Source organism: Micropterus salmoides, unplaced genomic scaffold, assembly GCF_014851395.1.
Source record: "Micropterus salmoides isolate LMB-PRFRI ecotype aquatic unplaced genomic scaffold, ASM1485139v1 Ms_hic_scaffold_1, whole genome shotgun sequence".
NCBI classification, from domain to species: Eukaryota; Metazoa; Chordata; class Actinopteri; order Centrarchiformes; family Centrarchidae; genus Micropterus; species Micropterus salmoides.
Genome location: NW_024040040.1, coordinates 59,092,464 through 59,117,132, shown reverse-complemented (window position 1 = coordinate 59,117,132; position 24,669 = coordinate 59,092,464). Strand labels below are relative to the sequence as shown.

The window sequence follows — 24,669 nt, the reverse complement described above, 5'->3', positions numbered from 1 at the left end:
ATGATCTCTTTTCCTGGTTCCTGTCAGAACACGTGCTGCAGCATTCTGGATCAGCTGAAGAGTCTTAATGGACTTTTTCGAGCAGCCTGATAATAAGGAATTGCAGTAATCCAGCCTAGAAGTAACAAATGCATGGACTAGTTTTTCTGCATCATTTTTAGACAGGATGTTCCTGATTTTCGCAATATTACGTAGGTGAAAAAAGGCGGTCCTTGAAATTTGCTTAATGTGAGACTTAAACGACATGTCCTGATCAAAGATAACTCCAAGATTCCTCACGGTGGTGCTGGAGGCCAGGGCGATGCCATCAAGGGAAACTATATCTTTAGATAGTGCATCACGGAGGTGCTTGGGCCCCAGAACAATAACTTATATATATATCCAGGCCAACCAGAACAGAAAAGCAAATCATGGAAATAGCAATTTATCAGAACACCAGAAAGTAGATAAACTTAACATAGACTACATGGCAGACACGGAGAAGACTCGAATAACACAGACGTAGAACTAACTAAACAAGACCGGCAAGACAACAATAACATAGATTACAAGGCAGATACAGAGAAGACTAAACTAACAGAACAGAGGACTGACTTAAACAAGGCTGGCAGGCGCATAGCATGACAGTATCTGAATGATATTGTTTAACTACACATTAGTCATATTAATATATCAGGATGCCAGCTCAAAGCATGACCTTATTGCCTGAGCAGAGAACATAAATATATGCAGTAATGTACATGAATGCAATATTTTACCCAGAGATAAAATGGGACTTTTTATTTCTAGAGTAAAGAACAAGGTCATGGAATTAGGACAACTAAATATAGCAGTATACACACAGACACAAAGTACTTCTCTGTGCCCACCTATTCAGTAAAAAAGCACAAACATGGATAACGAGTCGTTATAATTTTATAATTTTTTTCATCACTTTTTTTGGCTTTGCAACAAAGCGCCACCTACTGGCTGACTGGCGTCAAAATTGTGCAGAGCTTCAGTTTGGCAAGGGAAACTGCTGGCCAAAATTTTGTGGTAATCAGTCAGACCTGTGTGGAGATAACTTACTGGAAGTTGGTTCTTTATAACTTGCGCAGGTTTTGGATTATTAGAATTCTTTTAATAACTTTTGGTGTCTACCATGTGTGCACCATTTTATACTACTCTAATCTATTTAACAGCTATTTAGAAAAAAATTTAAACAAGAGTACCACCTAGTGGTTGATTGTCTCCAAAGTCCTTGCACAACCGCTGTGTGGCGTGGGAAAGTAGTGGCCCAAATTTTGTGTCAATCGGAGAGACCAATGCAGAGATATTACATATTTTCTTGTCATGGACATCATTAGGTCTATTTTAGGGGAGGCTACCCTAAAATGGTCCTAAGCCCCCCCAAATAATAATTATTTTGATTTTTTTATTATTGTTTTTTACAGTGGAGACATGTAGCTACTCAACAAAGAAAAGCAAGAATATTGATATATGATAGAATAATATAATATATATTGGCTTTAAATAAGCGTTCTGGTTGTTTCCACTGCTTCAAAATTTAAATCCTTACTGTGGTCGGGCATTAGGACCTTGAGGGAGGCTGCATTTCATTGCTACGTTACAACATTCGCACACTGACACACACACGCACACCAACACACACAGGTGAATGGTGAAGGAAGATTCATTCAACATAGTGAGTGATAGAGTGAAACTGTATGGATATTGGAAAATATTTTAGGAGAGAGCAAAGCAGGAGATTGGCAGGGCAGCTGATTCTGAGGCCGGTAGTGGTCTGTAATGTAGGCTAGGCTATACATGAACATATACCCACATATATACGTACATTAAATTGTAGTAGTCACTTTAAATGGGATCCTTATCAACAGCTTACAGTATTTATTGTATGCAAGCCAAGCTACAGAGCAAAACTCACACTCTGATTGAACCAGTCTACACTGCAGCAACAGTAATGAGTGTAATAGCATTATTTGGACTTGCAACATATCTAATAGAGAGGTATTTGATATGGTATTACTTTATCACACATTTACATGAGCAGATGGATAGCATTTAAGTCACAGCCTACAGAAGAACTCAGCAGGAACACAGTCTGGCCCCATGCAGCTTTGATGTGTCTAATAGCTAACATTACAGTAACTTTTGTTAAACAGAGGAGAAATGGAAGAAGAGAATATGTCGGTCCCTTTTTACCTGATCATCTTGGCTACTTCACTGGTTGTTAATATAAGTGGTCTAATACAGTAACAAAATATGCGAGGCATAATTTACGCATTCCCTGGGGCAGGGGCATAGGAGCGACTTTGAACCTGGGGGGGACAGTGAAATGCTAGGGGGGTTTGGTTTTGTTTTTTTTAAATAAAGCACTTAAATAGTTGATAGATAAATTGTCTGCAAATAGTTGTATTATTTTTAATATTATTATATAACTTGCATTGTCTATTCCATATTTATATATTTCTACATTTATTTATGTCAACTGTATGTTTGTCTGCATGTAGCACCTTATCACCAAAACAAATTACTCGTATGTGTTAAACACTACCGATTCTGATTAAATGCTCACTTCTAAATGTAAATGCTCCGTACTTGTATAGCGCCTTTCTAGTCTTTTCGACCACTCAAAGCGCTTTTACACTACATCTGCATTCACCAGTCATACACATTCATACACTGAGCCTAAGTGCTCAAACGGAAACTAACATTCACACACATTCATACAACAGCCGCCAGGGGCAAATCGGGGTTCAGTATCTTGCCCAAGGACACTGCCATTAACTGCCAACCCGCTCTACCTCCTGAGCCACAGCCGCCCCTTACTTCTAATGACTTTTGAAAACAGAATGTACTTGTTAGTGTGGCTGAAAGAGGGTCTTTGTAGTGACAGAAGATGGAGAATAGACTGGAGTGGGGAGATTATGAAGTCTCGAAGATGGAGAGGGTCAGAGAGAGCGAGTATAATACTAACTAGAACAAAACATAAAAACCATGGAACAGCTGCTATACAATGTAGCCACAGTACAAATGTATTCAGTTATCCTAATGTTACACTTGATGTAGCTGTCTGTGATATTTCCTGTGTCTCACTTGGCCCTGACTCTCCCTGTGAATGTTTGTGAACACAGAACTGTCTTCAATGCACTGATGACATGCTGTTGGAATAACCAAGTCTTTTTACTACGTGAGTTTTAGAATTTACTACGTCTACTAGCTATCCGTACAACTTACAAGCTCGTCCTCCTCAGTTTTTTCTACTCCTGCTCCAGTGACCTCTGTCCTCTTCCTCTTAAAATACTGTAGGATGCTCGTCTCTGTGTGAACATTTTGACTACTTTCTAATTGTTTATGGACACGTAGCAGAGACACGTGCACACCTCCTGGCACATGTTTTTGAGGTCAAGGATGGTCACAGACAGAGCCAAAAAAGTACCCAGGAGCCCACTCTACAGACGCAGCATGTGTTGGGGCTCTGGGTCTTTAGAAACCTTCATTCCTGCATTCTAGAGAATTTTATGCAAGTAGAGTACATAACTAAATGAGCCTTTAAAATACGTTTTCAAAGTAAAGTAATCACTTCAGCTGAGCCCTTGAGTAGATAAATAAATAAGCCATATCATCATCAATCTGACCATAAACTGCTGCTCTGACTCTGTTCTGCTATTGACCTCATCTCTGCTGTCTGACTCATGTTCACCATGACAGCGCTAGTACTGGTGCTGCTGGCCAGTGGCAGGTAGCTGCTCAAAATCTTTACTCAAGAAAAAGTACAATTACTCCCATAAAAAGTAAAAGACAAAAATGACAAACCTACTCATATACAAGTATTTTAATATATTTTATCTGCTGTTCATCAGGTTCCAAACAGCTGCAACATGGTTATATTTAGGGAATGCAATTTGCTTTGCTGGTTGATTATCTTTAGCTATTTCTGTTTAATAATTATTTTCCTTTTTAAATCTCCATGAAAGTGTTGATAAGATCACTTTAAAATATCAGCTTGCTGCCCAGCAGACTATTGTTGCCTGTAAATTTTATTATGGACATGTAGCCAACCAAACCACTTGCTTTGCAGTAGCACAGGCAGCCAAACAGTCTGATTATTCCTGAAGCATCTAAATAATCTTTACAACGCAAAGAATGATTGTGGCAGTAACACAGAGCAGCTCCTTGTTGAAGCAGGTAAACCTACATACAGAGGAAGCTGTGCGTTATGCGTAAAGCCCAACAGGACTGTTTTGTCCACCATATTTTCTCTCTCTATTCAATTCAATTCAATTCAATTCAATTTTATTTATATAGCGCCAAATCACAACAACAGTTATCTCACAGCGCTTTTCATAAAAGAGCAGGTCTAGACCGTACTCTATGATGCTATTTACAGAAGCCCAAAAGTTCCCAGATTCACACGCACAGATTCTCTATGCATCTCAAAAATGATTGTTTCCTGAATAAATAACGGCTGGTAGCTGCTGAGTGAAAGCTAAGATTAGTTTCACCGGCGACATTCTGTTCACAGTAACCAATGTAAAAAAACAGGCTGATATCTATCAAAAGAAAGCAATGCTCTTTTCAACAACAGGATACTGTTAATATATCAGAATCAATCTAGTGATCATCAGACTTGGATGTAACAGTGTGTACTCTTCATTTGCTCTGCAGAGACTAAAGACGCTTTGAATGCGCCATTAATGGAAAGTGAAAGAAGGTGCAGGCCGGCTTGTTAAAGAGCGACGCAGGTTGCTTTCCAACACGGCCACCAGTGCCGTGGTGCGCGCTCACTGGATTTCAGTTGTATTAGTAGAACATAAAGCCTTAAATTGAAAAGATATATGCCTGATTTTCAAAATGTTTCTAAATCCGCCCAGCTCATTCATATCTGTGATAAGCGCGTCTCTGTACCACAGAGGAGACCTGGTGTTCTTCTGCGTAACTGCATAGATTTTGAAATGTGGGGGGACATGTCCCCCTCACTTATAATGGCTCCTACGCATATACCCTGGGGGCTAAGCCCTACCAGTCTTTCAATCCTAGGGACGTCCTGCTTCCAGTTTGTCCCCCAAATACAGGAAATTGTTTTTTTATAACTTTTTGAATTGTCAAAATTCTTTGACTAAATTATGATCATCATGTACCATTTATTTTACATGCTAAGTTTTATGCAAATTGGAATCTTGGCCGAGGAGAAGTAAGTTCCCCACATTTCACGATTTTGTGAAAAAAAATTATGAGCGGAAATGAGCGTATCACAAGATGCAGCTCAATGTAGGAAACCTTTATAAATATATATATCATTTTTGAATATGCAATGTGCCAAACACTTTTACCTTGATTATAGCACCATGTGTCTAAGATGCTTGCAGCTGTCCATACCAGCCCTGTGAATTTCACTTACATGACCTTTATAGTTTAAGCTGCAGTATGACTTTTACCAAAGAAAAAACAATAGAAATCTGAGTGACTTCAATAGGATTCCCAGCACCAATGGTACACCAGTGGTAGTGGAATCACGCTTGGACCCCTACAAACACCATTGTAGAGTCAAGTCTGCCTAATCCAAAGAAGAAGGGAATCACTATGTGGGTGACATTTGTGCTAGGAAATAGTGGCAGAGTGAGACATCCACTGTCAACTTACCAGTCTGTAAACAACACCATGGTTGAGATTTTGTTCTTGGGTGCCGAAATTTGTTACCAAATAACAAGGGATTTTTTTGATACTCATTACTAGCAAAGCAGTTTGGCCTGTGCCTTAAAAGTAGTTCAGTGCCGAGCCATTAGCAACGACACAGACCCTTTCAATACAGTAAAGTGCACTCAAATGCTGTAAATCCTGTGATTACAATATATTGATTTTGTTATTTTAGCTATGTGCAAATAAAACTTATTTAGTTTTAGCTTATATTTTTATCTAGTAATTAGCCACAATGAAAGAGAGACCAAGTAAAGGTCTCCACTCCAGTTTTTGCTCATCTCTCTCTCTACCTCACCCTCTCCCCCAAGGGATTTAACATTTCTAAAGTTGTGGTGACTGAGGCTTCTCTTTCTGACCATTCCTGTGTTTTCTTTGAGATGACCATCTCAGTGCACATAGTTATTTATTCAGGCTTCTCTTCCCTACCTGTGTCACCTTTGTACACACTGCTGTGGGGATGGAGACCTGGTCTGTTTTCATTTACAGATTTGCATCCTGATTCATTCACACTTATTTAAATATACACAGATGAACTGTATGTCAATGATATTCAACCTGTACAATCTGCATAATCATTAGCTGCATTACTGCCTAAATGCTATTATAGATAGCCAAAGGTTTAACCAGGTAAGTGTTATCACAAGTGTTAACATCCTTCCTTTGTCACTTCTTAGGATTTTACCTAAATCCTGCCTGCCTCTTGTGTCTGAGTTCTATTCTCTCTGTTTGTCTGTATCCTTTTAATGTTTTCTTAAAAGGTTTCTCTCTCTCTCTCTCTCTTTCTCCTAGTTTGTTCCCAGTTCTCTCGAGGTGTCTATGCCATTTTTGGCTTCTACGACAAGAAGTCGGTAAACACCATCACATCCTTCTGCGAGACACTTCATGTCTCGTTCATCACACCTTCTTTCCCAGCAGAAGGAATGAATCAGTTTGTTCTCCAGATGAGGCCGGACATCAAGGGCCCGCTAGTTTCATTAGTAGAGTACTACAAATGGGAAAAGTTTGCCTATCTATACGACAGTGATCGAGGTAAAAAGCATCTCATTATTTAGCACATAGAGCATGTGATTTTAGTGTTGCTGCTGCTTAACTTCTAACACAACTGCAATTAAAGGATCCCTTCATTTTGTTTTGTAAAGATCCAAGATAGGTACTGAGTGGCTATACACGTATAGACCATTCACCATTTTTAAGGTGATATTAGACTGATTCTAGTTCTGTTGTGGGTTTAGAAATTTAGGAAATGTGATAGGATATGTTGTTGTTTTCCTGAATGTGAACTGGTGGGAGCGTATACATGTTGAAAAATTTCATGTCATTGCTGTTTGTTCAGGTTTGTAATTACCAAGTGACACAAAATAGTCTCCACCCTGCAGATTTAAACCATTGAAGGGCTATGCCAGAGTCCCACCCAGTTTTTAAGTCTGTCCAATAATTTTGTGATGTAAAGTGTGTCAATCATTCTCTGTTTTTAAATAGACGTGGTTTAAAGGAGACCTATTATATTGCTGTATGACAGCTTTGCATGATTCGAAGTTCAGAAAAATTTTTTTTTTTTTTCTTACACTGACTCTTCATGTAGACCTTCATTTCAGCCTCTGTCTGAACAAGCTGTAGATGCTCCTGTCTCTTTAAGCCCACCCCTCTCAAAGCCCAATGTCTTCTGATTGGACAAGACCTGAAGCATGTTACCAGGGGCGAGTTCAATCTCAAAACGTTTTGCACTGGTTTGCAACGTTTTCTGATTGAACGACCCTTGCATCCTTGCAACGGGATGAAACATACCTCGAAGCCCGAGGTATGTTTCATCCCGTTTGGTGGGCGTGTCTCAGGTGTTACCAATCAGCGGCAACACAACGGTGTTAAAAAGGAAGGAAAATGCAGTGCACTTGCGTACACAACAGAGTGTTCAGGGAACCACCGTTTCCGTTGAAAAAAACGTTTTGCTACGTTTTGTTTGCGCTGAACTCGCCCCAGGCTGTTGTTGTTGCTGGGCGGAACAGGCAGACTGAGTGTCGCCATGCCGTTAGTGTGGGAGCACATGACCATATATGGAACACCGGCTCCGTCTGGCTCGGTATTTCTGAGGTTTTTGCTCACAGTGATTTCCTATAAATTCTTTAACCTCATGTTTTGAAACTTTGGCCATGTTTAACATAAACATCCAGCATTATAACATTGTAGATAAGTCATAAAATGTGGAAAAGCACAATAAGTCTCCTTTTAGACTTGTGAGAAGCCAATTGAGGAGTCTAATGTTATTTTTTTAAGAGGCTTGATCACTGCTGTTTTCAGTGTTTTGAGGAAATTGACTAATATTAGAGAGGTATTGACTATTGTCAAGAAGTGTCATGTAATGCAATTTAAAACATACTGTAGAAAGCTTGTGGGAATAATATGAAGGCAGCAGGAGGAAGAACTCAGACTCGGGTGTTATGACTGAAGGGCTCAAACTATGTCATGCAGATTGAATTGGTTTAAATAGGAAGCATGGATGACATAGACCCTTTATCTGATACAGTGGCACTGACCGCTTGTCAGTTGTTGCACTGTTGAGGGGGCCTCTTCTAGGTACCCTTTAAACTGGATGGCTGAGAATATTCACCGACAGCTCCAGTATTGGAGCAAGTAGCTAGTGAAAAAGATGCAGTATGGCTATTTTCATTTAATATGTCATATTTGACTTTCATAGCAGTGTGTCTGTTTGTGCAGGTCTTTCTACTCTTCAGGTAATATTGGACACTGCAGCAGAAAAAAAATGGGTCGTTACGGCAATTAATGTAGGAAACCTGAAAGATGAGAGGAAAGACGAAGCTTACCGCTCCCTGTTTCAGGTATTGATATTCTGTTACATGCACTGCACCCTGTTAGGTCTCCATGCACGGTACATTTTTAGAAACACCAAGATACACAAAAACATGCATTATGGTGAAAAGTGTGGTGCGTCTCCTGCCCTCTACAATATACAGTATTCCACAGTTCAGTCATGACAGTGACATCTCAAGCTCACTAGTGTAATGCCATCGGTGACAGAATGGACTTCCAACTTTTAGTAGTGAGAAATGGGACTATCTCACTTCTTGGTTTCTGGGAATTTAGGGAAGTCTGTATTGCTGCATCTACCTAACAATTACAGCGACTAACAAGTACAGCGACCCTGAGAGCTCAGTGCACTACAACTTAATAAAACAAATACAAATAGACAAAACACAAGTAAATTAAGGAAACATCTTCATCAAATTGAAAACACCAATGTTTAGCACTGCAAAAACAGAAAACACCACCAAACAGTGCAACTAGCACAAACTAAAAAGTGCTGAACATGGCTGGGACCCGCTTGTTGTTGCCATGGTTTGTGACTGTTAAGTTATTGAAGTCGGTCCTTTGCATTGGAGTTTAGACAGTTATCTGTGATGCAGCACTCTTTGTATTTGGTTGTGTTTTCTATATTTACTGTGTGTTTTCTAAGTGCTGCATATATGTTGTCAAATTGATAAAGATGTTTTTGTAATTTGCATGTGTTTTCTTAAGTTGCAGTGTGTTGAGATCTCGGGGCCACCATGTTAAAGTAATAAAAATAGCACAAAATCTCAGGTACAGCTTTCACAGTTTGTCACTGACCTAGACTACAGTGGCGAGTAGTATGCTGTGTGCAGCTAGATGACACGCTCTTTTATACCTCTCCTCCCACAGCTTGGTGCACATGTTGTTTGCAGAGCTACACTTCACGCTGCAGACAGCACAACATTAAGAACTCTGATGTTGAATACTGTTAAATATTGATCTGTTTTTTAGGACCTGGAGATCCGTAAGGAGCGACGCATCATCCTGGATTGTGAGCAAGACAAAGTCAAAGATATCATGGAACAGGTGGATTCCAGTTTTGTCACTAGTACAACTACTACTACCAATATAAGAAATAATATCCATCCATAACCAAGAAAGCTCCTTCTGCCCCTTCAACATGCTACAGACCCATCCTTTGCAGTATATTATGTCTGTCAAATACAATACCATTTCCAGATGGCTAAGGTCATCTGGCACAGACCTTATTGTTGCTGGAATACTCCGCTTTTAAATGCCATATAATGCAATCTGGCTATCTTTCCTTTTTTCTCTTCATCTGTCTTTTTTCTTTCTCTATCTTACTTCATTACTTTTTATTAACAGCGAGCAATGTACAAAATATTCACATGGCTTAATATACTTTAAGTTCGGCCTGTTTCCTTACTGGCCCCTTTTCCACTGCATAGTACCAGCTCGACTCGGCTCGACTCTACTCGCCTTTGTTTGGTTTTCCATTGTGGAAAACTTGTACCTGCTTCCAGGAAACTGCATAGTATTGTCCAATATAAGCATATGATGAAAACTGTTATGCAGCTTAAGTAGACATTTGGAGATGCATGGTTTTCACAGGACAGCTACAATAGACAAGCAAAAGTAAAAGTAAAAAAACACAGCAATGCATTTAATTTTCATTACAGTCTTAGTACATCTGTCTTTGATATTTACTGACTTTACTCTTTTCCCATCAGGTGATCACTATAGGGAGGCATGTGAAAGGATACCACTATATCATTGCTAACTTGGTGAGTCACTTTCTGTGTCTGGTTTAACCTGACCAAACACTGTTTACGTATGGCTGAAAAATAAAGAAATGAATACAAGGCCAGATATTGTTAAAAGCATGTTGTTAGATTCGGTGTCAAATAGCAGATTTACAGTAATCAACCTGCTGGCTGGCAGAGCACGCAATCACATCCAATCAAGCTGCAACAGGAGGACCGGTAATCTGCCAGGCAGCTAACAGGGGCACAGGCAGTGAAAATGGGCTGTAGGTGGGTCAGCTTCATCAAAAATGGAAAAGAAGCCTACATATTTCCTGCTAATTTTCTATTCACAGGCTTGCTTATGGTTGTTCTGTAGTTGATCTGATTTGACCAGAGAAGGGCATACAAAATCAAACTGCCCATGATAACAGGAGCATTGTGCTGTTTATAATAAAGAGAGATGGTAATGTTAATAGAGGTTATTTGCAGTGTTTTCACTATGATATTTAGAACACATATACTCAGTAAACTCCTACTCCAGGTATATAATAATAATAATAATCCTTATTTGTAGAGCACTTTTCAAAAACAAGTTACAAAGTGCTTTAACAAGTGTAAAGAATAATACAAAAAAGATAAGAGCATGAAAATTTTATATAAAATTAGTAAAATACAATAAAATAAAAGGGATAAAATAAAGTCAAATAAGATCGGGAAAAGCTCTCCTATAAAAGTATGTTTTAAGAAGGGACTTAAAAGAGTTCACCGACTCAGCCGACCTGATTTCCTCGGGCAGGCTGTTCCAGAGCCTCGGGGTTGGTCAATGTTGGTCAAATTTCTGGAGACAGACTACATGCACTGCATGGTCTGAGGCTCCATCAGATCCTGGCACAGAATAAAATAGGATAAAGTCATCAATTAAAAATGTTTTTCTTCTTGTTCTTCTTGTTTTTGTTGTTTATCTTGTTCCAGGGTTTTGTAGATGGCGACCTCTCTAAAATCCAGTATGGAGGTGCGAATGTGTCTGGGTTTCAGATAGTAGATTTTGATGATCCTGTGGTGGCAAAGTTTGACCAACGATGGGAGGCTCTGGAAGAGAAGGAGTATCCAGGAGCCGATACACGGATCAGAGTAAGATTTGCACATTCAACATTAGTTCACAGGCTAATTTAAATGATCTTAAATTGTTCTAGGATTGAAGAATGCTGTGTGAGGAGGATTCAGGTTACCAGAAGCTAGTCCAGGGATCAGAATAACATAATCATTCTAATATTGAGTTTACTCAACTCTCTGTGTATTACCAGTACACTAGTACATACTCTTTTGTTGTGAATAACTTAGTGACATTTGCCATAAAATTCGATGTTTTCCACATGACATGAACTTCTTTTTGGAGCCTATTGAACCTGGTTGCAAGCAGCGCTCTGACCTTTTGATATCTGATGCACAGGTGGAAATTAAACAGCACAAAGCAGGTTGTTGGTATTTTGGTGGAAACTGGGTCTCAGAGTTTGCACTGAGAATAGACGTCTCAGAACTACATCGGGCTGCAGTGTGACTTATCTGCTACTTTGGTGATTTTAGCAACAAGAGCACACTAAATAGCAAACCACAGCAATAAAAATACAAATTTAGCCCAACTGACTCTGTACCAGGTCCCCTGTAGCATAGTTATGAAAAATCACTACAGAAGCTGGTTTATTTTTAGAAGATATGAATGTTATAGCCTACTGTTTTGAAAACATGGGGTCTTCAGCTTTCAGAATCCGTAAACCAATTGTAAGTTGTCCAAACTATGTCTAATTACAAAGTATTTTAACAATAAAGTCGTACAAATATTAAAGGGGCTATATGTAGTTTGTCAATGAAATCACTTATTAATTTTGTCAATGGGCTCTAACCTCACTTAGAAATGAAGCACGCACCTGTGTTCTTTGTTGCTTGGAACAGCCACTATTCTGCTTTTAATGTGAAGGCACCGGGTCAGGATGTAGCCCTGTGCCCACTCCCGAGCCTCTCCAAATACAGCGACAACAGCACAGCTAACGACAGCCGGCTCCCAACACAACACAAATGACAACATAAACTCCATGTAAGGATACAAAACAACTATAAAGGTTTATGCGATGAAGCCTGTCAGGCCAAACGAGAATCATATGACGTCGGGTGAAAACAGTAAACAAGGCTGGAGAAACACAGAGTCATGTTAGCTCGCCGACTCCTTTGTACCACCGGTATTACACTCACCTCCAAAAGTATTGGAACGGTTAGGCAAATTCCTTTGTTTTTGTTGTTCGCTGAAGACATTTGGGTTTAAGATCAAAAGATAAGTACGAGACAAGAGTTCAACCCGCAGCTGATAAAACTATTAGTGTAACGGGGCAGTGGGAGTATACCTGAGTTTTGTGTGAAGCTGTCTCCCTGTCTGTCTGTAGCCGCTGTCACACTGCCTTTTTTTCCAGGAGCATTGTGCCAATATGCGACTCGCTGCACTGTATGAGTTTGAACGTTGAAGTAACAAAGCCTGGAAAAAAAGCCACAGCCAGCATGCCGGTGTTTCCATGTTTATTGTGGGATCTCTGTATGAAAGCAGTTTCGTTTTAAATTATGCTCGTTGACGAGTTCAAGCGAGCATACGTGCGAGCACACCTAGTGGCAATCTTAAAACCGCACCGTTAGTGGCCACTGGAAACTAAATTTTATCCCTGTGTAATCAAAAAAACTGTAATAATTTCCTCATCAGGCTACAATAACATGCTAAAAGCACCATAATAGGGAAGACTTATTTCTGGGGAAATTTAGCATTCAAACTTCACATTTAACAGTCACACTGACTTACATCTTTGTTCTTGACAAACTGTTTCACCAAGGCTTATGTTTTTTTGCCCAAAAATGTTTAGTTATTTATGTTTCTACCATAAATGTGTTCCAATGGGAAGTCAGTGATTGTCAGGGGGCTTTTATCAGCAATATTAGTCCAGCCAGACTGAATCCCTGTGGGAGCTTGCAAAATTAAAATAGGGCCTTTAATATGTTTATATATATATTTCTATTGTAGAATGGGAGCAACTCTAACATAAGGCAATTTCCCTCAAGGGACCAATAAAGTATTTCTTAATCTTTTGGTTTTGGCCTTTGGCCATTCAACATGTTTTTGTAATAATGAGCGACTTGGCACACAGTGAATAATAGTTTAGCTGAACTGAACCAAAGGTCCTATCCTACAATAACCACACAGCAGGTGTGTGGGATGACATGTCAACATGTCTGTCTCAGCCCAGCCCTGATATACGTGCTTCTTGTGGTAATTTTAATGTTTCTGTCTTTCAGTATACCTCAGCCCTCACCTATGATGCTGTCCATGTAATGACTGAGGCGTTTCGCTTCCTTCACAAGCAGAGAATAGACATGAGTCGTCGTGGCAACAGTGGGGACTGTCTGGCCAATCCAGCAGTGCCCTGGGCTCAGGGGGTGGAGATTGAACGTGCCCTCAAACAGGTAACCATGGACTGATTCAGTTCTATTCAAGCTGATAGCAGTTAGTTAGTTAATGGAAAACAAAACTGAAAACAGAGACTGCACTGCTGTTGGAAAGCTCAGAAGTTCAGGATGTAAGGCGAGGTACCGATGAGGGCTCTGGCAAACAAAAGCAGGGTCTCCCTCTCCGGGCACTAGTTATAGCGCTCTGTTGGCCCTGTCTAGCAGCAGGGCCATTGAATGCTCTAGGCAGCAGACTGGACACAGAAGTTGTGTTGCAGCTTTCTGGTCTCTCTGGTAAACCAGTGACCTGAAATTTGAAGAAGAAGGGAGGCAGACTCTTTGTTTTTCATCAGTGATGCTTGATGCGCAAACTTGGTCAATGTTTTCTTTTGTGATGCTGACCATATTATCAGCACTACATACACTACACATTACAGTTACACTACATTCCCGCTGACGCAAATTCAGAAAATTCACTATAGAATAATTACTTTCTGGGTGCAAATATTGTTTTATTTATTTTATTTCAAAATTTCTGTATTTGTATATTTGTTATGTTTGTGTATAGCATGAAGGGACTACAACTCACATATGACCTTGATTCCTATCGAGGAGCTTAATGTGTGTTTTAAAGGTCCAGTGTGTAATATTTAGGAGGATCTTTAACAGGGAATTTTTGACTGGGAATTTTTGTAAAATATTACAAAAAACTACTTGTTAATGCAAAATTAGGTCATGAGTAAAATATGGTTCTTATGGAGTTTTTCTTTAAATCCATTTAGATGTAGGGTGTAGGCATGCAAGACCTGAAACCTAATACTTTCACTACACATTTAAAGTAAAAATGTATGTGTGTGTAGGTGCGTGTAGATGGTTTAACAGGGAACATTCAGTTTGACCAATACGGGAAGAGAATCAACTACTCAGTGACAATCATGGAACTGAAGAACAACGGACCTGTAAAGGTAAGTCAAGAATCAGTTTGCCATCATGACCACAGCATGTAGCTATGTGGCTAGGTGGAGATATTTGACCTAACTGTGTTTGGTGTCTGTTCTTAGATTGGCTATTGGAATGAGGTGGATAAGATGGTGGTGACAAAGTCAGATCTTTATCCTAACGACACCATGGGAATGGAAAACAAGACCGTCATCGTTACAACTATACTGGTAATTAATAAATGAAGTGATATTGTCACCATGAATATGCAAACATCTACTAATGTAACAGTGACAGTGGAAATGAGCTAAGATACACAAGCTGGTGGGAGGATTTCAGTATAAACAGAGCTCAGACATGAGCAGCTACTAACAGAAAATATATGGCAGGAGAATCACCCTAACAGGTTTTTGTGTGTAAATGCAGGAAGCCCCCTATGTGATGCTGAAAAAGAATGCAGAGCTGTTTCAAGACAATGACCGTTACGAAGGTATGTTTATATACAGTATTGTGTGTTTGTTTAATGATAGTCAATATATTCTTTTTTATTTCATTTACTTATGTGTTTATTAAAGCCATGAAAAGGTGCTTTGAGTAGCATTGTTATATTTTATGGTTAACTCTATATATAGGGTCATAAATAACAACAATGCTAATGCCGCAATTTAATGTAGGACCATCATACAGCTTCAAAACTAATGTGCATCTTCATACAATTCTTGCACACAATACTCAGAAAGAATATGTTCATAATACACTTTTTAAAAATGTATGTCAAAACCATACCCAGTAATTCTTTAGTGGGTACCTGCTGATTATCTATGTGCAATTTTTGAAGTATTCCACATAGGGCTGGATGATATGACCTAAAATCAAAATCACAATTAATTTAACATTTGACCTGAACATTTGTGGAATGTGTGTGTGTGTACATTGTGTGGGTGAGCGAATCTGAGAAAGTGATGGTCAAAATGTCTGTTGTTTCCCGAACTGCCGAGAAATGAAGGTGGTTAGTGCTAGCTAGCATCTCCCTGTGCTTCAAACTCCGGTCTGGAAGCTGAGCAGGACTGGACGGGGCGGAGTCACTTGACTAAACACGCACCTCAACATGAACACAGTGGGGAAATATTAACAGGATTAAAAGAACAAAATAAACGACGTGGTAAAATCACAGTTTTTACATTGTCAGTTAGAGGTTCTGAATCTCGGTTTCGATTACTTTTTATTTATTCATCCAGCCCTAATTTTACACTTCAGTTCCACATTCTGTTGTTATTGTAGGACGTTTGTCTAGCACTGCTGATGTGTCTCTTTGGGTTTTTTTTGACTGATGTTAGGTTATTGTGTTGACTTGGCTGCGGAGATTGCAAAGCACTGTGGTATACGCTACCAGCTGAGGATTGTGGGAGATGGCAAATACGGAGCAAGAGATGCAGAAACCAAGATCTGGAATGGTATGGTGGGAGAGCTGGTGTATGGGGTAAGATTTTTGAATATACACACAGTAATATCATGTTTAATGAAAATTCAGTTTTGCTAATGTTCTGAATAGCAGTGAGGGTTGTAGCTTTTGGTTAACCGGACTTTCTCCGTTGGCTAATGCCATGTCCAAGAGAGATTCCACTCCTTTTCACCCTTAAAGAGGTGGTTTTATGCTCATTTTTAGGTACAAAATCCTATTTAGGGGTTCTACCAGAACAGGTTTACATGGTTTAATAAAAGAAAAACACCATATTTTTGTCATACTGCACATTGCTGCAGCTCCTCTTTTCACCCTGTGTTGAAGGCTTCGTTTTAGCTATGGAGTGATACATCTTGTCTCTAAATGGTCTTTGTTGGGAGGTGCACATGCGCAGTTCCTGGTTCAGGACTACTAGCCAATCAGAAACAGAGAAGGGTGGGTCAGTGAGAAGACTGTAAACAGCTTCAGTTCAGCTGTAGGCTACATGTTGCCGACCAGCTTGGCAACATTAAACTGGAGCAAGAGTTTCAGAGTGGTGAGTTATTAATCTGTAACAAAAGGATCTTTCATCCATAGAGTTTAAAGACATGGTATTATGCTCATTTTCAGGTTCAAAATCTTAATTAGGGGTTGTACCAGAACAGGTTTACATGGTTTAATTTTCAAAAAACACCATATTTTTCTCATACTGCACATTGCTGCAGCTCCACTTTTCACCCTGTGTGTTGTACGCTCCGCTCTTTAGCTACAGAGTGATGCATCTTACTTAAGTAAGGACTACTAGCCAATCAGAAGCAGAGAAGGGCGGGTCGTAAGAAACAAGGTAGTGTGATCCAAATCAAAGCCGCTTCAGACTGCGACTGTAACTGAGCAGATGGTATAAATTACTCACAAGTCCACAACCACACAACATCATTGTTCCACATCTTACCATTAGGACTAAACGTTGAACTGTTGCCGGTGTTCTGATGATCTATGCTGCCTTGCCGAAAAATGCTACCATAGCGCAAATCGATAGACTCGACTCTACTCGCCCTGCTCCGTTTTCCATTGCAGACAGTATCCAGAGATAGTACGTAGCTTGTAGTCATAGCGACGCCACACACAACTGCCGCGACGTAATGTTCAATGCGACACACACCAGTGATCCACACAGCTTTCTCTTTTTGAAGTTAAAACATTTCAACCTTCCAGTTGTGTTTTCCTCTGCCGCTGTTGCTGCAGCGGTCTGTGTGACGGCGGGAGCAGAGGACTCTGTGAGCGGGCGGCTGGCCGGCCTCACGCGCTCCTCCTGTGGGTCGGCACAGGCTTCCCCCGCAGCCACTTGCTGAGCTCCTCAACTCCCAAAATATTCAAGCACATTTTTGTTCCGCCATCACTTCTTGTAAAACTGTCAATATTGGAAATCTACACAGCTGATTTCTCACCTCAAAACATCTCAGAAGTGGATTTAGTGATGAAATTACATACAAAACTGTAAAATATAAAACTTTCTGTTGCTGGCCTCTGTCTGGTGCACGCAATGATGATGCAGTGAATAGTGATTCTCTCTGACCAATCAGCAGTCTGTCTGTTTTCACGTTACATTTTAGTATCCCTCAGCTCGCTTGGAACCTGGACAGAGGTGAGGTGATATGAAAAAAAGTACCTGGAAGCAGGTACAGGTGCAACATTTCTACAATGGAAAACCAAACAAAGGCGAATCGAGCCAAAGGGCCTCCGCTCAGACTTGCTTGGTTTGAGGGCGTGCCTGACCCGCTAGCCGCTTGGCAAGCTTTATGACCTGTTACATGCACAAAAAAGAAAAGCCAAAAAGCAGAATACCACTTCTTTAACAGAGCTCTGTCTCTACATCACAGTAACAACTTTATGTCCACTGACTAGCTAGTGTTTGGAAGGGAGAGGAGAGATGTGTGCTGCAGCTCACTGTTTTTCCACCGGTGTTTTTAAGGGCATATCGGACTAGCTGCTTGGCGAGCGTTATATGACGCGCATTTAGCTTGAAAGCTAATATCAGATAATATTTCAGCAAACCACAAATTATGAGCCTTTTTTTTTTTTTTGGCTGTTTGTAATGTAACTGATGTTACTGATGGTTACCAATGTAACATAGAATTTAAAAAAAGAAAAGTTGTCTAATTTTTCTGGTCTATACTATGTCAGTCTTTATTTTTATGAAACAGTCTAACTTGCATTAGACTAGTCTATGAGCAAATTCACTGTTCACTGTTGATTCTAATTTTTTCTGTTTCTTTTCACTCAATGCAAGGGGCCTAAATGAATATTAAATGAAAGCCATTTTTTTCTTCTGTAAAAGCAAGACTTCAGAGACGTTTCGTTGTCTTTCCTAACAACTGACTGATTCGCGCCAGAGCGTGGATGCCAGAGCTTGTGCATAACAGTCCAGAGCGTAAAGCTAAACACTGACTACTACTCACTAGAATTTATTTACAATAAAAAATTATTTGCTTTCAAGCTGATGTTAAATTAAGTGGAAAAAACTTCAGAGCCGTGTCAGCAGGCCTGCGGTGTAGAGGCGCGGGCCTGTTCAGCACTACTTTCTGCTTTAATTAGGGCCCGAGCGCGAAAGTGCTTTTGCTCAGATTTTTTTTTCTCCCCGGGAAACAAATTTTTCATGGTCTTAGCATACTCGAATCCTCAGAAAAATTTGCACACACCTCTGGTCTGGTGGGAAAAGTTCTGCGGTGACTGGGGTCGAGCGTGGCCAGAGGGCTCAATAGCGCCACTAAACACACACAATGTTTTGGACAAAGTTTCTTTGATCTTTATGATATTTGGTGTGACTATTGCTGTCATTATAAAAAACACGTTTTGTTTCTCTTAGGAGATTTTGCTCAACAGGAAGTCAGCTATTTTGCACTTCCTGCGTCATTTAAAATTTTTTTTCAAACAGATGTTTGTCAGCTTTAGGATGACAAGGACAAAACTTTGCAGCCACACTTAAACTGATAATGTTTCAATATGATGTCATGTTTGGGATTGGGGGTTGCACTTTGGCTCTAAAGCTCCCCCTAAATAGCCTTCACATGTCGAGGGATGCTCTAAACCTCACGAGACTTGGCACACACGTCAGAAGGTTTGTCTTTTATTAGGTGCATTCGAGATGACTGCGGCTGACTTTCAGTAACTTGATAGTCTAATGTGAGCTGCATGCGACTGCAGGGGTGGGGAATAAAAATGGCGCCGTCAAGTCAGACACAATCTACCTGCTTGAGCTTACTGTGAGCTGAGATCAATGACTGATCTCGCTGCATTTGCAAAGAAAAATGCCGCGAGACCAGGCAAAAGTGTGGTTCCAATGTTGTGCAGCCGGAGAAAAGCAACTGTGGCCGCCGGCGCCTTCAGCCACCTTGCTCCCGCAAGGTTTTAATATCATGTGACATAGAGACCTTTTGCAGTGCCACCTAAAAGTCGGACACAATTTCTAACCAGCCTGCCTTATGTTAAGTCCAGCATGCATCACGTTAAGTCAGTGCTGCGCAGTGCTGCATGACGTCAAACGCAACTATTGTCTTATATGGTTTGGGGGCGCGGTTGTGAAAAATTGGCTCAATGGCGCCCCCTACAAAATTTCAACAAAGCAGCCCCTGCCGAACGTACATAAATGTCCATAAATATGCTCCCCATAGCAGGTTGACCACACCCATCTCAAAATTCTGCAGCTATAAGGCCTTAATATGTTGCATTATGAAGCTTGTGAGTTATTGTCAATGCTTTTGCCTTGGTGAGCAATTATTTGTCATGAAACAGGAAGCAGTTTTTTGAGAACTATACCTTAAACCCAACCGGAAGTCAGCCACTTTGAACTGAATAAGTAACTGACACGTCAACCACACAGTCACCAATGCTGTGACATTTGTTTCTTTTTTGCCAACAGAGGAAAACAGTTCACATGGTATAAAGAGGTATACCTAACAGCATACAACACTTCCTCCACCTTGTTTACAATCAGGTATTTGTGAGGAATCATCCAAACTTTTTCCAGTCAATATCATTTACAAATGGGTTCCAATATGATATAAGATGTGGAATAGATTTCTTCTGAAACAAGGCACGAATGTTCTTATTATTTTGAGGTTGAGACAAACAGATTTTTCCAACTGGTGATTCAGCCACACTGGGGAGGGAGATGGAAGTAGAAGGTCTGTCCATATTTCTAAAAAGCATTATTGTGCCTGAAGGAATGGTGTCAAGTACAACTGCAAATTCTTTCGACGTCACTGGAATATTGTATGTTAAGAAAAACTCTATAAGAGAAAAGTCGCCCCTCACCATTGAATAGCTCGTTCACCAGCAGAATGTTATTCTGTACCCTATTCTCAAAAAAGTGATTTGTTTTTATATAAAATATCTCTGTTATTCCAAATAAGATACCTGTGAGTTTAGAAATTGTGTTTGTAAATCACCATGCTAACAGGACCTGTTTGTGGAATGTGGACAGTTTTACAGGAAGTTTAAAATTAAGTTTAGACCAACAAAGCGAGAGAAAATATGGGAAATAATCCAAATTGATACATGTTTTTTTATAAAATGCTTTTCAACAATATTTTTTGGCAGCCAAAAGATGTATTAAAAAACAGAAAAGCCCCACTATTTACAATATTTACTTAATGTTCATGTTTTGAGCTGTAGCCGTGTTCAAGCTGGTTGAAACCTTGAGACAAGGAGCGATGTCTGGGTCTTTGTCCATCTTCCAAGACATTAGAGCTGGCTGTTGTGTAGATGGGGGTGCAGGTTGCTGTTGGGGGGCTAGGGGTGACCTGGTTTCACTGTCCTGGCAGCTGTGAATCCTCTCTGAAAAAACAACAAATTAGGACTTGCATTATCAATTTCATTGAAAGAATGAAGTTTACACCTCTTTTCTTCCTCCACATCCCCTCACACACACACCTCAATTTACACCTAACAAGAATGTGGAGGATGTGTGAGGCTTTGACAGATTTTCCTTCAGCTAATCTTCTTCCGTGTAAATTTACTGAACATAAATAAATAAAATCATATGAAGTCACATCTGTATAAGTATAAACAATATGATAAAATAGTCAATGGCCATATTGACTCATCACTACAAGAGATGTTATTCAGTTTGTGAATGGAGGTGAAGAAATGTCACATTAGTTATCAAAATGAGTGTATCCCAGTTTTACACAAGAAAATAACTTTTACACAAAGTAACTTTACTAAAGGGGCTGTCAATTTGTCAAGTTCATGACTAACTTACTGAAAGACAAAGCGGCACAGACAGTTTATTTTTGCCAAGATGGTCACAGTTAAGCTAAGCCTAACATGTCTCATTGCAAACAAGGTTTTTATAAAATAAATATTCTTACCTGTCGTCAAATGGTTCTCTTTTGTGTAGGTAATCCTCATCATCATCAGAATGAAATCCGTCAGGCTCAGAAACTCATCTCTCATACTCGCTGCTCTCAAAAAACGCTACAAGAATGTCTCTGAATCACCCTTTTCTCTCCTCGTCTTCTTATTTTTCCTCTTCTGTTTTTTTTCATTTTTTTCTTGCAAACTTTTTCCCTTTCTCTCTCCATGTTGATCAAGTTCTCCATCCAGATATGTGCAGCTTCTCCACTTGAAAGAGATTTATACGTCTACTTGAAGATTTTTAACTTGATTCCACTTAATGTCTATGAAGATTCTCAGTCATCCAGGTCATAGTTATCCAACGAAGGTTAAAATCAAGGGCAACTGGACTTGGTTGAAGATACTGGAAGACGTTTCGTCCCTCATCCAAAGGACTTCTTCAGTTCTGGCTGACTGGCAGGGAAACTCAGCTATTTAACCTCAGTGGGGTCGTTGGCCCGGGTCATCGATACCGCTGGTTGGTTAGTGTTCCCTGTTGCTGTGACGACAGTCGTTACAGTCGTTAAGACTACCTGTGGCCAAGACTGAACGACCATCGTAGGTATCTTCACCTGAGGCCAATAGGTTACGTTTGTTGAGTTTCCTGGGAAGTGATGAAAGGACAGCATTGTAAGTGGGGGATAAGTGGTGGCGTAGACCCCCTCCTCTGTTCAATGACGGCTTCTCGACCCTGGTGTAGATGGCTTCCTTGACACCTCTTTCAAACCATCCATCTTCTCTGTCTAAAATATGCACCTGGTGGTCCTCAAACGAGTGTCCTCTGTCCTTCAGATGTAAGTAGACTGCAGAGTCTTGACCTGAGGAGTTGGCCCTTCTGTGTTGAGCCATGCGTTTGTGTAGTGGTTGTTTAGTCTCCTCAATATACAGTACAATAGCCAGTCAGTCAGAACTGAAGAAGTCCTTTGGATGAGGGACGAAACGTCTTCCAGTATCTTCAACCAAGTCCAGTTGCCCTTGATTTTAACCTTTGTTGGATTCCACTTAATGACTGCACAGCTTTTTATTGTGCAGATCCAGTAGTGCAATTCATCATCAGTTATTTGCCATTAGCCATTAGGTGAAAAACCTTTAAATAAACCCAGAAAAGAAAATGCATCCTTATTTCACAGAAAAGTACATTAAGCAACCACAGACCAACAACACATGCATCAATACATTTAGCTCATTTAAGCATCAGCATATAACTTATTTCACAACATACACTATCTCATGCAAACCATGCAATACTTTCCACATGCCCTTTTCCTCTCAAGTCCATAACAAGCTACAGGAAAGAGCCTAGAATCAACTATCAAGCTTTATACTTATCATTGTACCAGCGAAGTGAAAAACCAAGCCAAATATCCAACACAACTCCAAACTGGTTTGACAGCAGCCATAATCTCTGGTAAAAATGTCCGTCACAGCATTTTGCCTCTCCGGACTTTGTAGACATATCAGACCTGCACAGTCTGCACACTGCTGATCACACCGCTGTTGCAGCTTTTAACAGTGTTGTTCTTCCGCGGTATTTGTTTGTATGGCACCTGCTCTATCCCTGAAACCGACGATGCCATGCGTCTTTTTAACACTCAGTCCTACGTCCTATGTTGGTTGGTTCCATTCGATCTCCTCTCTGCATGAATGCACAGCAATATATCACAGTATCATCGGCATAAAATGAAAATTAGCATTTGACACTTTCTGACCCATATTGTTTATATAAATATAAAAGTCAATAAAAGTGGACCTAATACATAGCCCTGTGGAACACCCTTATTGAATGATACAGTATTGGAACATAGACCATAATATCTAATACACTGAGACCTATTGCTAAGGCAGTTTGAGAACCAAACAACTGCTTGCTCTGAAAGTCCTGAGTTAATAAGTCTAAGTTTTAGTTGCAACCAAAATGTAATTTTCCACCTTCATTGTGGCCTGATTGATATGTAGACGACATTTGCATTCCTCAGTTAATCACTCACAAGTCCTTCAAGAATTTTAGCTAATATTGATAAGTTAAATATTGGCCTGTAATTATTTTAAATAGCTGGGTCACCCCCTTTTAATAAAGGGAGAACAAAAGCTGATTTCCATATCCTAGGAATTTCCTTATTTTCCACTGGAAGGTTAAAAAGATATGTAAGAGGCAATGCTACAAAATCAGCTGCCAATTTCAAGAAATAAGGATCAATAAGGTCAGGTCCTGAGGTTTTTCTAGAGTGTAAGGATTTTAGGGCTTGATAACACCGAAAATGGTACAAAATTAAAGAATGATCAATCAATATCCTGGATTGTCAGTACAGGGATTCACAGACACAGAACTAGTAGAGTCAACTATTCAAGATCTCCATTTTTTTTTTTTTTTAAAACCTGTCCTGCCCAGCAGCCTGGTATAGAGTATGATGAGCTGGATACCATATTGTGCTTTACTTTAACAAGACAGTATTAATATACTCCTCTGTTTTATTATTTATTTAATTATGTATTGATTTGTCACCGGGCCGGACAGGGGGGCAGACATGGGGATGGGGGGGCACAAACAGACAGCACAGAGAAAGGACAACAACACCTGTGAGAGAAGGGGGATGGAAGGTGGGGACAACAGGGAATAGCAGAGGGAAACACCAATTGCAGAAAGCTACGAAACCTGCAATAGAACAGAGAGGGGGGCTTGGGGAGGAGAAAAACAACAAACAAACAAAAAATAATAATAATAGTAAAAGACAACCAGCCAAACAGCAGCAATAAACAGCTGACATAGTAAGACAACTAAGAGAAAAATGAAACACAGCAGAGCCACCAGAGCTGGAATAATAACAATTAATTTAAATAAGTAACTGAAAGAAAAGCATCAGGAATAATTCTACCAGGGACAACCTAAATTTGTTTGTGTCTATGTGTGAGACTGTGTGTGTGTGTGTGTGTGTGTGTGTAAAGGTGTGTGCCCATTTTTTTCTTAACTGTCTAAATACATGCCAATCAGTTGTAGAGCCTGTTGTCATGTTACGCTCATGAATAGTTTCTGCTAGTTTTGGGGTTTAGATCGCCAGCTCCAATAATTTCGCTATAATTTAGTCTAGATAAAAGTTGCATCAGAGACTGTAATGCATACTCTGGGGAAGATGGAGGTCTGTAACACAGATATAACAACAGTTA

At 39.9% G+C, this 24,669-nt stretch overlaps 1 pseudogene; it reads left to right on the top strand.

Annotated features, from left to right (window-relative positions):
* Positions 1–24,669, top strand: part of LOC119914378 — a 267,025-nt pseudogene that overhangs the window by 36,600 nt on the left and 205,756 nt on the right.